Raw genomic sequence first — 14,466 nt, 5'->3', positions numbered from 1 at the left:
CATCATATCTAGTGTGCTTGGTATTAATCAAAAATTACATAGTAAGTGCTTCAGAGCAAAGAGCATTAGCAAATATAAAGGATTGCTACCTGCTTATTTCTGTTAAAACAACATTATGTTCAACTGTAATTTAGGTTTTAAAAAATGTCTAATTATTCTACTTTTGGCAGGGGATTACCAATCCTTTTAGTTTGGCGAGCTCCCACCAAAGAAAGAGTTTCAAAAATTGAGAATTCAAAATAAATACTTCATCACGTTTCATTTGAAAGTCTCATAAGTGCATGTGGCTTCTCCGTCCTTAATCGAGAGTATCAGGTTTTATATCTGAGAATGAAGTCAATTTGACAGGAAGTTTTTTATTCCGAAAGTGAGATCACCCGATACAACTCAAATTAGTCGAGCTCAAAACGAATACTAGACACCGTATGAAAAACGCTTCCCCCCCCCCCCCCCCCCCCCGCCAACCCCTCAAAAAATCTTTGAAAATTTTAGGATATTGCAAGTACTATTCGATAAATATATATGTATCTTCATGTTGTTATATTTGCACCTTGAGTTGATGAGAGAGTCCTGGAAATGATAGTTGTTGTTACAATCACACTAGCGAAGAAGACCAAGAAAGAGAAATCATTGTTGATACATCTTCGTTTATGCTCATTTGTAGTTGTGCAGTAGGTTTTAAACAAATTATACAGAGAAAAGCTTTTTTATTTCACTTGTTAGATAGTGTTAGATATGGAATAGCTTATTATCTTTTGTTTTTTCTATTTGAATTTGTGACAAGCAGATCAAATTCATTTACTTAAATTTCAATGTGAAATTTTACCAATTTCTCAGAAAAGAGTATGATCGAACTAATGACGTATACTGTATATATTTGAATTCTCAATGGAGATACTACATAGTTTCAGAAGTGGCAATTGTAATAAAAACATCCGTCGACAGAAAGATCACCTAAGATGATCATGTCGTAGCTATAGAACACGAATTAAACCAGAACATGGTTCCATTTCTCATTATCTGTTTGGTCAAGCTTCTAAAATCAGCTTATTTTAAAAAGTGATTTTTCCAAAAGCATTTTTCAAAAAAGTGTCTTTGGCGAAAAGTAGTTTGTGTTTGGCCAATTAATTTAAAAAGTACTTTTGAGCAGTAATTAGTGTTTGGCCAGACTTTTAATAAGTGTTTCGAAGTGTATTTTTCTCAAAAGTACTTTTCAAAAAAGTGTTTTTGGGCAAAAACGGTTTTTTTAAGCTTCTGAAAAATTGAATCTACTACTCCCCAAAAGTACTTATTTTCTTTCAAAATCTTGGCCAGACACCTTACTTTTTTTAAAAAAAAATAAGCACTTATTGAAAAAATAAATACTTTTGGGGAAAAATAAGCTTGTCAAACAGGCTATCAATCATTGTGACTTGCTCCTTCCAAACAAAGGTCGAAAAGATTGAAAAATCCATTCACTTCTCTGGTTGACTTGGTTTTACTGGTAAAAGCCTGAATGTAGCTTCCATGAGGAAAACTAAATCAACCATCTTGCATTAGGACATTTGATGGAGAAATACGTTCATGTGGTATGAACGAGTATTGGCCTTCTTCCAAACCAGAGTTAGATAAGGAGACTTAGTTGGATGAGAAGTTATGAGTTCTAAAGCTCCAAATATGCAAAATTTAGGCTTACCTCGTAGCTGCATTTTCTAGAATCGCAAAGCAAAGAAATCCTATATTTGTGAATGGATGTTATTTATCAACACGTGAGCATATATCATCGAGTGTTGTGATGGGATGAATAAAAACCCTTTATCCTTAATTAGAAATGTCTATTTCGAGTCTTGGTAATGAAAAGAATTTAGGGTAGAGAGCGCTATTTCCTCCTTTAATGGACCAAACATGGCGTGAATCTGAATTAGTCGGGTCCCAAAGCGGACATCGAGTGGGAAAAAAAAAGCATGTGCGTAGATAGCCGACCCTCTCCATATTTCACCACATAACCATTTTCCACAATTCCTATGAAATCATCAGTGGCAACCTATGTTGCTTGAGTCTTTCAAATATTGTCACATCTATGTCGGATCTGTAGGAAATCAATCAGTGATCTGTATTGATGTATGAAAGTCATTATATACAAAATAGGTATCTCACTATCAGAATGATACTAGGCTAAATTATAGGACCTAATTACTATACATAAGGAATAGAATATTTACAATATTTACGTAGACTTATTATATAGTCTATCACACCCCCGCAGTCGAAGCGGGAGGTTGTCGTACGCTTAGACTGTCCCTGAAATCATCAAAGAGAACGCGTGGAAGACCTTTAGTGAAGATGTCTGCGATCTGGTAACGGGACGGGACGTGAAGAACAAGAACTTCTCCACGAGCAACTTTCTCACGTACGAAATGTATGCCCATCTCAATATGTTTAGTGCGTTGGTGCTGAACTGGGTTACCTGATAGGTATATGACACTAACATTATCACAATAAACCAATGTAGCTGTCCAAATGGGACAACGGAGCTCCAAAAGAAGGTTGCGAAGCCAACAGGACTCAGAGATGACATTAGCGACCCCACGGTATTCGGCTTCGGCACTCGACTTAGACATAGTAGGTTGCCGTTTGGATGACCATGAGAGGAGATTATCGCCAAGGAAAACACAGTAACTGAATGTGGATCGGCGAGTGTCTGGACAACCACCCCAATCTGCATCTGTATAAGAAACAAGAGAGGCAATGGAGGATTTGTACAGATGGAGACCAAACTCAATAGTACCTTGAATGTATCGGGCTATGCGTTTAAGAGCATGCATATGTGCAACCTTTGTATCATGCATGTGAAGGCACACTTGTTGAACCGCATAGGAGATGTCTGGTCTTGTGAATGTAAGGTACTGCAACGCGCCAGCCAACTTACGATATTGGGTGGGATCATCGCAAGGAGGCCCGGCCGTGGCACCAAGTTTGGCTTTGGTGTCGACCGGTGTCTGACTTGGCTTACAGGCAGTCTTGCCCGCACGCTCTATAATATCTGCTGCATAATTTTTCTGAGAGAGAAACATGCGTAACAGCAATACCCAGAAAATAGCTTAGAGGGCCCAAATCCTTCGTAGCAAATTCGGCACTAAGCAGAGACATGATGGATTTTCTAAGAGCATCTGAGGAAGCTGTGAGAATAATATCGTCAACATATAGCAGAATGTAAGCAATGTCAAAACCTCGACAATAAATAAAGAGAGAGTGATTAGATCAGATATGTGAAAAATCAATAGTGGAGACATAGTCTGCAAACCGTTGGAACCATGCACGGGGAGCTTGCTTAAATCCGTACAACGATTTATTCAGGAGACAGACATGATGGGGATGCTTTGGATCCTTAAACCCAATAGGCTGATGCATATAAACAGTCTCATTAAGATTTCCGTGTAGGAAAGCATTCTTGACGTCCAACTGATGAATGGGCCAAGAGTGTGCAAGTGCAATGCTCAAGACAGCGCGAATAGTAGCCGGTTTGACAACCGGACTGAAAGTATCGTCGCAGTCAACTCCAACCTGTTGAGACCTGCCATCACAGACAAGACGGGCTTTGTGCCTCTCAAAAGAACCATCAGATTTCTTTTTATGACGAAAAATCCACATAAAACGAATAAGATTCACATCAATGGGACGTGGAACCAACTCCCACGTCTTATTATTAATTAGAGCATTATATTCATCAACCATGGCAGCTTTCCAATTGTGGTCATTTAAAGCACTGACAGGATTTCGCGGGATAGGCGAGATGGAGGGAGTGCTGGAAGTGTTTAAGTTAAACGGTTGTTTGGGCTTAAAAATCCCATGTTGGCTTCTAGTGACCATGCGCGTGGGCTGCTGGGAAGTCACGGGTGGGACAGTGGGGGGTAGAGGCTACTGGGCAGTGACCGTGGGGTTGGACGGTCCAAAAAATCATAAGAAGTTGGGGTTGGTGAGTGCAATTTGGAGAAGGGAAATTGAGTTTCCTCAAAGATGACATGCCTTGATATGATGATTTTGTTGGTGGATCAATCATAACATTTATATCCTCTATGATTCAACGGATAGCCCAAAAATACACACGGGGTGGATCTTGTTTGTAACTTATAAACAGTTGTAGATAGGAAAAGTGGATAGCATAGACACCCAAAAACCCGGAGATGAGAATAGGAGGGGGTTCGTTGATAGAGAACTTGCGTTGGTGATTTATGCCCAAGGACTTTGGTGGGAAGTACATTAAGGAGGTATGTGACCATTTGGAGAGCATGATGCCAAAAAGAGGGGGGCATATAGGAGTGGACAAGAAGAGTGCGCACTATGTTGTTAATGGATTTAATTTTTCTTTCCGCTTTGCCATTTTGAGGAGAGGTATGGGGGCAAGAAAATCAGAAATTTAAACCATTTGAGGCGCAAAAAAATTGAAAATGCCCATTGGCGAACTCCCGCCCATTATCACATTGAATGTTTTTAATGTCTCTTTCGAATTAAGTCTGCATTAATGCCTTAAAAGATAGAAAAGTGGAATAGACTTGGGACTTGTTAGAGATTGGAAAAGTCCAAAGAAAATTACTATAATCATCAAGAAAGAAAACATAATAGCGGTGCCCATTAGAACTTAAAACAGGAGATGTCCATAAATCACTATGAATGATATCAAATGGCATAATAGTAAATGACAATGAATCATAAAATGGCAATTTAACATGTTTCCCCAAAGGACAAGAGGAGCAGTTCGAGCCTATTACATTCAATTAAGGCATTACTACGAAGAGAACTAAGGATAGCATTTCCCGGATGGCCAAGGCGGGAATGCCACAAGCTAGGTGATGCGGCAATGAAGGTGGATGGTGGAGTGGTCCATTTGGTGGCAGTGATAGGATACAATTCCCCGGTGCTCTCACATCTCATTAGGCGGCTCCCCGTCGGTAAATCCTTCACAGAAAACCCAAGAGGATCAAACTCAACAGAAACATTATTGTCCTTAGTGAATTTACGTACGGAAATAAGGTTTTTGATGAGTTTTGGAGCATGCAAGACATTTCGGAGACGTAATTGGGGATTAGGTGGGAGTACGGATGTATGACCATAGCCTCGAATTAGAATAGTGCTACCATTACCAACAATGATTCCAGAATTATTGCTCAAATTAAAATAAGACGTGAGAGTACCTGAGTTGGCAGTCATGTGGGAAGTCGCTCCGGTGTCCATGTACCAATTATCATCCGGTTGATGCATGGACAGAGTGTGCATGGCTGCCTCCACGTCTGTCGGAGTGTACCCAGAATAGGTTGGACCATGGATGGAATAGGCCTGCTGAGGTCGTGGACCCGCACCGAGAATGCCGTTGCCGGGCCGCGGTGTGGTGGGACGCTGCTGCCATAGTCTCGTCGAATACGGGCAGGGGGGCATTGGCCACTGCTGGGGCGGCCAGGCAGACCAGTAGTATCCCCCTGCCGGTGGCTGTCCCGTCGGCCACTAGCCGTGGCTGGTTTGTCCGCCGCCGCCGCGGCTGGATTTCCCGCGGTTGTTGTTGTTGTTGTTCCCCTTTCCCTTGTTCCTGTTAGAATTCCTGCCACGATTATTATCACGACTGTTAGTTGAATTATTGTTGCCGCCAGGTGGCGGGGAGGGAGTATCATTATTGACAAGTAGAGCCGCGGGACTAGAATCGCGGGCAAGTTCCTTGGCTGCGGCGTCTTCGAGCTTGAGTCTGGAGCACACTTCAGAGAAAGAGGGCAGCACATCCTTCTGCTGGATGGTGGTGACAAAGTGTGCATATGTCTCCAGTAAGCCTGCAAGGAGGCGCAAGACCATACGTTGGTCGGACACCGGCGACCGCACGTTGGCAAGCTGATCCGCGAGAGACTTGAGCCTATTATAATAGGCCATAACCGAGCCGAAGTCGGCCATTTTTGTGGTGGTGAATTCAGTTTCAAGGTACGCTGCCCTTGAGTGCTTGTTATCTTGGAAAAGTTGAGCAACTCGATTCCAAGCCTTCTCCGCAACATCATCCGCCACGAGAATAGAGGTAAGAATATCATGGGATACGGTGGCGTATATCCATTGAAGGACCACCGCATCTAGCCGTTTCCAGAGCGGAAGGTTAGCTGCCTTTGTTGCGTTGTACGCGGTGAGTTCAGTGGTGTTAGTTGGTGGTATGATGTGTTCAAGTACGGAGTGGACGCAGGCTAGAACTTTGAATAGTGTCGCCCATTCGTGATAATGGCCGGTTTCCATGTCTAGAATGATTGGGATTAAAGATTTCACATTCGTGACGGTTAAAGCAGAATGGAAATTTTTATTGTCAGCCATTGAAGAGAGAAGAGGGAGGAGGAAGGGGTGGCGGCTACGGCTAGGGTTAGGAGAGAGGGAGGTGGACGGCTAGGGTTTAGGATGCTAGGGTTTAGGATGCTAGGGTTTTTAGGAGAAACCTAGTCTGATACCATGTAGGAAATCAATCTGTGATCTGTATTGATGTATGAAAGTCATTATATACAAAATAGGTATCTCACTATCAGAATGATACTAGGCTAAATTATAGGACCTAATTACTATACATAAGGAAGAGAATATTTACAATATTTACGTAGACTTATTACATAGTCTATACGGTTGACATTTTTTGAGAATCCAAGCGGTATAGCTGGCAATACCTGAAATAATATAATCTTTTTCTCCAGTAGATCAATGTGAAACATGTGTCCAAGATGTCATGAAAATAATTTGAACAGGCGCATTTATTGGCCATCAAAATCATATTCACATCTTATATATCACTAGACAATTTGACTACAATCACTAAATAATAAGGGAAATTGCAACGAAATAAAAACATGATAAACATCAATCAATTGTCAAATCACAGTGTTTCCCATACATTTTGGAAGACTTAATTAAAATATTGGAGCTATTGCCAACACTTCCATGCGAAACTTCATAATATAGAAGTTGAAACGTCAGAATAATAATTATTTTTCATTACAAAAATACTACCACAATATCGTTTGAATAATTTTGTGGGGCTTCAATCTTGACTAGAGGCCTCATTATGCATCAAAGCTACCGCTGAGTATTAGCTTGGTCGACAAATTTTTCATCATGGCCTTGCTAGTTTTGAGTTCTCCTCAAGTAGCTGAGTGATGTTTATATACTCTTTATCTTGGAGCTAAAATCTCATCTTTACATCTGAGACCAATGGACAATCTCTTGAACACACTATTGGTCCATCTTCTACTTTTTTGGTAATCTTGAAAACTATTTAACTAATGAGCTGGCTGTTCTAGCACACTTATCCTTATATGCTTTTAACTACAATATATTCATTCTATTTCAATTTAAATGTATATTCATTCTATTTCAATTTAAATGACTTTAATCACATGAAGTTTAAGAAAATAAAAGAGATTTTTTTGAATTTTATAATTTTAAATTAAAGATGTGTGTAAGTATATCAAAATTCTCTTCCAATATTATAGTTTTAATCAAGTCACATAAATACTGTAATTAGAGAGTTATCAAATATAAAAAGAGATACTACTAGTATTCTTTTAAAGCCGATTAAAAATAAAAATAAGACACTTCAATTAAAATAATACTCTTAATAGCTTTTTATTTTTCATGCAATAGTTTCTTTACGACAAAAACTAACCTTTTTCCAACAGGATTGTGGTCGGATGAATAAATCTCTCCACCATTAATTAGAGATCTTGAATTCAAGTCTCAGTATGAAAAAATTATGTTAGTGGGGCGTTTTCCCTATAAATGGTCTTACGTGATGCGAATCAGAATTAGTCAGAAATGTGTCTTACGCGGCCTCCCCCCCCCCCCCCCCCCAAAAAAAAACCCCCACCAAAAAAAAAAACAATACAATTATTTGACACCCAATGGAAACAAAAAAAACCATATAACTTTCTAATCCATTTACTTGTATTTTTTTTTTTTTTACACGCGTCTTAAAAGAACATTAACTACAATGACAATTGGACTAAATTATCATATTTATTCTTTAATCTCAATTAATATTTATTTTGTTTCATCACATTAATCTCTCTTTATATTTATCGAGTAAGGATAGAAATGAAATTTAAGGATTACTTATATTTTGATTTTTCAATAACTATTTTGGATCATCTATTTTTAATAAGGACGACAAGTAAATGAATAACTGGGACTCAGAGTATTAATTTGCTTTATGTGCTTTACCAGAAAAATCTTTCACCCAAATTATTATGTGTTGTCGGTCTCCATCAATCCCATCCAAGCAAAACTTAACAGGTTTGTCTTCTTCTTATCCAACTCTTTTTAATTTTATTGTTCGATCTATGTTATTAGCAATATATACTCCCCAATAGTTTCTTTCTAACCCAAAAAAGAAGAAGAAGTTTTCCATACTATGAGCCCGTTTGGATTGACTTATAAGTTGCTGAAAACAGCTTATAAGTGTTTGGCTGGTCAGTTTAAAGTCATTTTGTACTTAAAATAAGCTCAACAAATTAATTGGGCCCGTTTGACTTAACTTTACTAAAGCAGCTTATAAGCTGAAAATAGCTTACAAGCTACTTTTTTTAAGCCCATCCAAACATGCTCTATATTACTTGTCCTGATACATTTTTCTTTTTAAAGAAATATTACATCTCTAAATTTAAAAATAATTTAAAGTTTTAATGATTTAAGGCACATAAATATGGACTCCAGCGCCATACTTGAGGAGATATAGCTAATGATGGTCAGATTACAAAGCAGCTATGTACAGTTACTGTATGAGAAAATTCCAGTGCCATACTTGCTAGCCAACTCCATAGATTGAGATTAAAAACTAGAAAGTAAAGTTGAAGTCCTTTAAAGAAGTCGAACAGTGATGCATAAGGCTGAAGATCTCAGAATATGGACTGGAACTGTAAGACCATATAGAGTTATTGGCGAGAAAATTTCATTTGATTCGTAGAGTCTGCGAATGGCCTACAGGTTACCAAGAGGCATGAAACACTCCAAGGGTTGTAAGGTCTCTAATAAATCGACGAGGGACATAGGTGAGTTATAAGTCTTGTGTAAAGATAAAGAGGTAAGACGAAGTGAACGATACATCTTGAAAGAATAGCTTATAAAAGAAGAAGGAGTGGAGTTATGACTGAGTGCTCTAATATGCAAGATATAAGAGAAAGAGGATAACCGAAAGGAATTGAAGAAGGTGAGTTCGTTAAAAGTTCACATTAACATCCCTTATAAGGTTTCTGATAAGGACTAGAGTTAAGTCGACATTCGAGGACAAATGTTCTTAAGGGGGGGAGGATGTTACACCTCGAAAATTTTCACATCATGTGCGTCGTGAGTAAACTAACGTAAGCTTGGAGAGGTCATGGAACCTTATAAGGTTAATTAATACTCTTAACAAGTGTTAAACAAGCGTCTAAAGGTTTCGGAATCAAGCAAATTGAAGAAAATAAGTTTATCGAAAATTTGGAAACAAAATTGACAAAATTTTGGGTCAACTTTGGAGGAGTGTATCTCCTAGTATATTAGGAGTTTTAAGGTGTTTCAAAAGCCTAAAATGAAGCCCGTCGAGTCTAGTTTCCAACTCAACAAACAGCTTGTCGATATGACATTGGAATAGAGAATTATGGTCGTTACAAGTTAGGCTGACAGAGCAGAAATGCGTGCTACAGTAACCGACATGCTGCAGTAGCCGCGCTGCTACAGTAACTGCTACAGTGTACGAATTGACTTTATCCATCTATAAAAAGGTCAAAACCCATTTTTTTCACCAAAAATCAGATCTAAAGGCTCAGCAACATAAAGGGTCATTTTGGTCATAAAAAATCGAGGGATTTGAGTGACTTTAGCTAATCAAGGCTCGGGTGGTGCATAGTGATACGCTCAAATTATACCTATTAATGGTATAATGCGGACGTTGTCAAATATAGTAACCCAACAAGGTTGGGGTCGAATCCCACAGAGAATATGGTGTGAAAATTTTACTAAACAAGTATTATACTAATCTTGCGGTCCTGGTGTATTCCAGAAAAAGGGTTTTATAATTGTTTTGGTTTGTCGACGAATTTAAAGTGACTGGAAATTTAAAGTTGTAAATATATGGGTAAAAAGAACCAAGGTTGTGTCCCCGTCAGATAAAGTGTATTGTTATATCCCGTATTTTGTACGTTCGGATATTTCAAGGTAGTCGTGGTAAGTTAAGGGAATGACCATCTTCCAAAATTATTTTAATGTACAAGTTGGTTATGAATATTATTTATGAACATTAGTAGTATGGAAATATTGAGAAAGGCTAAGGGTAGAAAGGGAAATTCGCAAAATGGTTCATGGCAATATTATGGAAGGCTAGGGGCAAAATGGGAATTTCACAAAAATTTCAAGAGAGTTCTTGGAGAACCCCTTTGGCCGTTTATATATATAAAAAGTGATGACAAAAGTAAAATAATTAGTCATCTTATTTTTAATATTAAAGAAGCTTCAAGAAAGAGGGCATGTGCCCCTCACATGCTTGTAGGAACTATATATATATACAAGTAAGTGGGAACAATCTAGACATTTTTCATCTTCTTCATAACTTAGAAAAATAGAAGAAGAAAAAAAAGAACCATACTCGGCCATGGCTGGCCGAATTGTAGACCCTTTGGATTGATCAAAAATAATAATTTTCTTCTAGTATTTCAACCAATTGGAAGGTCCTTATTAACATGGAGGAGTTGTTGGAACAATCAAACCATTCATTTGTGCAAGTTTCAAGCCTAGCCGAATGAATGAGATAAGTGAAGAAGGTATGAATTCAATCTCCTTTCCCATGTTTTATGGATGATTTGTGAGTGTTGTAGCATGTAGAAACGGATGAAATTCATGAACTAGATGTATGTGGGTGGTGGCCGAATGGGATGGTATGATGGTAGGATGTGATGAATTGATTTTACTTAGAATTTTAATTGTTGTTGTAATAGATTCTATGATGAGAAATGAGGATTTAATGGTTAGAAATGAAGTGGTGATTGTTTGTGGATTTTGGAAGAAGTTAGTGTGACATTAGTATGATTTCTTATATTTGTAGGAATGATATTGTTAATGTGTAGGTTGTAAATATAATTCATGAACTTGGAAGTGAGACATTTGTTTGGAAGATTGTAAATTGGGTTGTGGTGATTGAATTTCAAAGAAGGAAATAGGTTGTTATTGCTCTTGTTGAATTTGGAAGGTGTCGGGTGAAGTAGTGTGTTGATTGAGTCGTTTTGAATGTTATGTGAATTGAATTGAATAAAAATGTAATGTCGTTGAATTGTATGACAAAGGTTGTTAATGTTAGAATGCGTCTTGAATTGATTGTTGATGTTGTTGGTATGATTGATGGTATTGTTGTTGATAGTTTGGCCGAGTTGAATTCTCGGATTGTTGATTAATGATTTGGGCCGAGTTAGATTCTCGGGGATGGTGTATTTACAGGGGAGATGCTGCCGAAATTTCGGCAGATTATAAATGAATTCATTTGAAGGATTAAGACAAGTATATGGTGATGAATCTAATGATTGCGTCAATCTTCTTGAATGTAGATTAGCGATAACGAGCTTGGACAATTAAGCGTAGCTAATAGGACGTGGAACAGGTATGTTAAGGCTCGTCCCTTTCTTTCAAAGGCATGATTCCTATGTTATGACTTCATAAATGTTTCCATATCTTCCTTGTCCTCAAAATTTAGATGTTTATGACTCGGAGGCGTAATTCCTTTCCTAATAATTCATAGTTGTTTTCCAAAATGTCGTATTTTTCCAAACTAAAGGTTTATGATTTTGTAAGCTCTTATGACAACAACGACGGATATGTTTTACAATGATAATGATGATGTCAAGGATGAGAATATTTCTACGATGACTACGATGAAAATGATTTTATGTTTAAAGGTTTTTGTAAGGGACAATGTCCATAACTTTCTTATACTAACTCGGATTGACTCGAAACGTGGTTATGATCTTATTCTATGTTCACTTAACGCTGTTATTCGTTGCTAGTCTCATCTTATAATAATTGTTCCTTCAAGGTGAGACAAAGTCGGGATGATTATTCCTTAATATAATCGGAGGTTACCGATCTTACGTCACTCCGATAGAGTTGTAGCTTTCACTTGGGCTCTCATGCATGCTTTATAATTATGTATGTATTTTAATAACACCGTGCCTACATGGCCGGGCAGTATAACACCGCACCGTCCAATAGGCGGCCGGGGCAGACACACCACTGCAGTGGGCAGGGCTAATGATGATTACACCGTGCCTAAATGGCCGGGCAGCATTACACCGTGCCTAAATGGCCGAGCAGCATTACACCGTACCTATATGGTCGGGCAGTTTACTTGTAAATATTTATATGTTGTTTTTCGAAAAAAAAAAGCTAGCATGCATGGCATCCGCCTAAGAGGCACTCATATGTACAGGTTACTCTTTTATCTCATGATATACTCTATGTTCCCATTCTGTATGGTTTATAATTATATCCCTTACTATGTTACTATTCATGTCTTACATACTCAGTACATTGCTCGTACTGACCCTCTTTCTTCGGGGGCTGCGTTTCATGCCGCGCAGGTACACCCATCTGAGTTGAAGCTATTATAGAAGATGTTCCAGCGGAGTTGGCAAGCTCCACTTGTCCCTGGAGTGTTGCCGAGTCAGAGTATGTGTGCTATGATGTCCGATTAATGTTAGTGACTTTGCAGACAGAGTCGTGGGAGTAGTATGTCAGTCTTGAAAGCGGCTTCACCAGCCGATGTGTCTATATATATATATATATTATGTTACAGATTCCACATGACCACAGATTTTGTTTGATTTGAGAATAACGAAAGAAAGATCCTGAAAGCTTAACTATGTTTTTCATTTCTTATTGGTGTAAGAGTCTAAAGAGATTAAGTATGTAATAAGAGTCAGCGGGTTCGCTTTGCTCCGAATATGGGATCGGGTACCCATCACACCCTAGTAAGATCGGGGTGTGACATGTATGATCATGGGTCTCGATCTTAATATACTTCTAATGGACTGTTTGTATAGATGCACTTAACCTCTATGTGAATCTGAACTATTTCCCAATAAGAAAAGATTATTTCTTTCTACGCTTTTTCCAAAAATAAGAAAGTATGCATAAAGAACGGTTAATTATGCCAAGTAAATTCCTCTTATTCCTAAGTGAATTTATTAAACAAGGTTTAAAGCCCTGAGTTCTTGTTATTTGTTCTTACCTAACCCTAGTTATTTTCCCAAATAAACTAAAGTTTATGGCGTTAGCTAATGTCTACAACCACTAACTATATGATGAAAACGAAGAACAAATGAACCTTAACAATCCATTATGCGTATATCAATCACAATCAATCACAAAACACCCATCCTTGTGTTCACAATCTTAGTAAAGGTGTTTAGCTACTCATGGTAACAAGAAAATAATAAAAAGATAAAGATTTCATAATTTAATTGGTATTAAAACTTACGAATAAAACTGGAAATCAAACGATTGTAATAGTCTCAAACACTTTTGTAAGCTACTAAGAACAAATTGTCTCAACACCAATCTCAGAATTTCAGGATTCAAAATATGAAAAGTGGTAACAAAATAGTCAAAACCCTATTGGCTATTTATAAAAGTCAAATCCTTCTTCAATTTGGACAAAATCACGTCACCCGCGCGGAAAGAGTACGGGACGTACTTTGAAGTACGTCCCGTCTTTTGTAAACACGGCCTCTGGATAACTTCCAAGTGCGGAAGAAGTACGGGCTAATGTGCATCCCGACTTTTGGAGTACGGGACGTATTCTCAGGCCATTCTTTCCTTCAATGCTGTATCGTGTGTCTGTTACTTTCAGCCAAAGGAAGGGCAACAAGTACGGCCCGTCCTTTAAAGTACGTGACGTACTTTCCAATCCGTACTTTCCTCAAATCTTACAGAGACTTCAGTGGCATTCCTTCAAAGTGCGGGGAACAGGTACGGGGCGTACTTTGATGTACGTCCCGTCCTTCTTCGCGTTTTTCTCCAATTTGCTTAATTCTCGATCTTTGTACTCCTACAACGCCAAATACCTAAAACACAACAAAAACACATCAAATTGACCAAGACTTGCTCAAAAACAAGTAAAACTTATAGCCAAAAGTGTCGAATGTGTCATAAATCCCGACACATCAACACCCCAACTTAAAGTCTTTGCTTGTCCTCAAGCAAGTCATAGAACATAATGACTCAATCTAACACCTAGATATCACAAAGTAATAATGTCTACCTTGGTTTTGACTCTGAACTACCGGCATGCGCGTTTCCCTTCCGAGGACCACCCCATTTTTCTATTTTCAAACATTATGCATAATTCAAGAATGCTACGAATAACAATGATGCTTCAATGCATGACATTACATTATCGAACATATCATGATGCACACAAATGCTACATCAGGCGGTCACTTTATTTTGCTCAATTCTCAT

Source organism: Lycium barbarum, chromosome 2 (genome assembly GCF_019175385.1).
Source record: "Lycium barbarum isolate Lr01 chromosome 2, ASM1917538v2, whole genome shotgun sequence".
NCBI lineage: Eukaryota > Viridiplantae > Streptophyta > Magnoliopsida > Solanales > Solanaceae > Lycium > Lycium barbarum.
The sequence above is the reverse complement of the archived record's forward strand: the minus strand, read 5'-3'. Positions refer to the sequence as shown.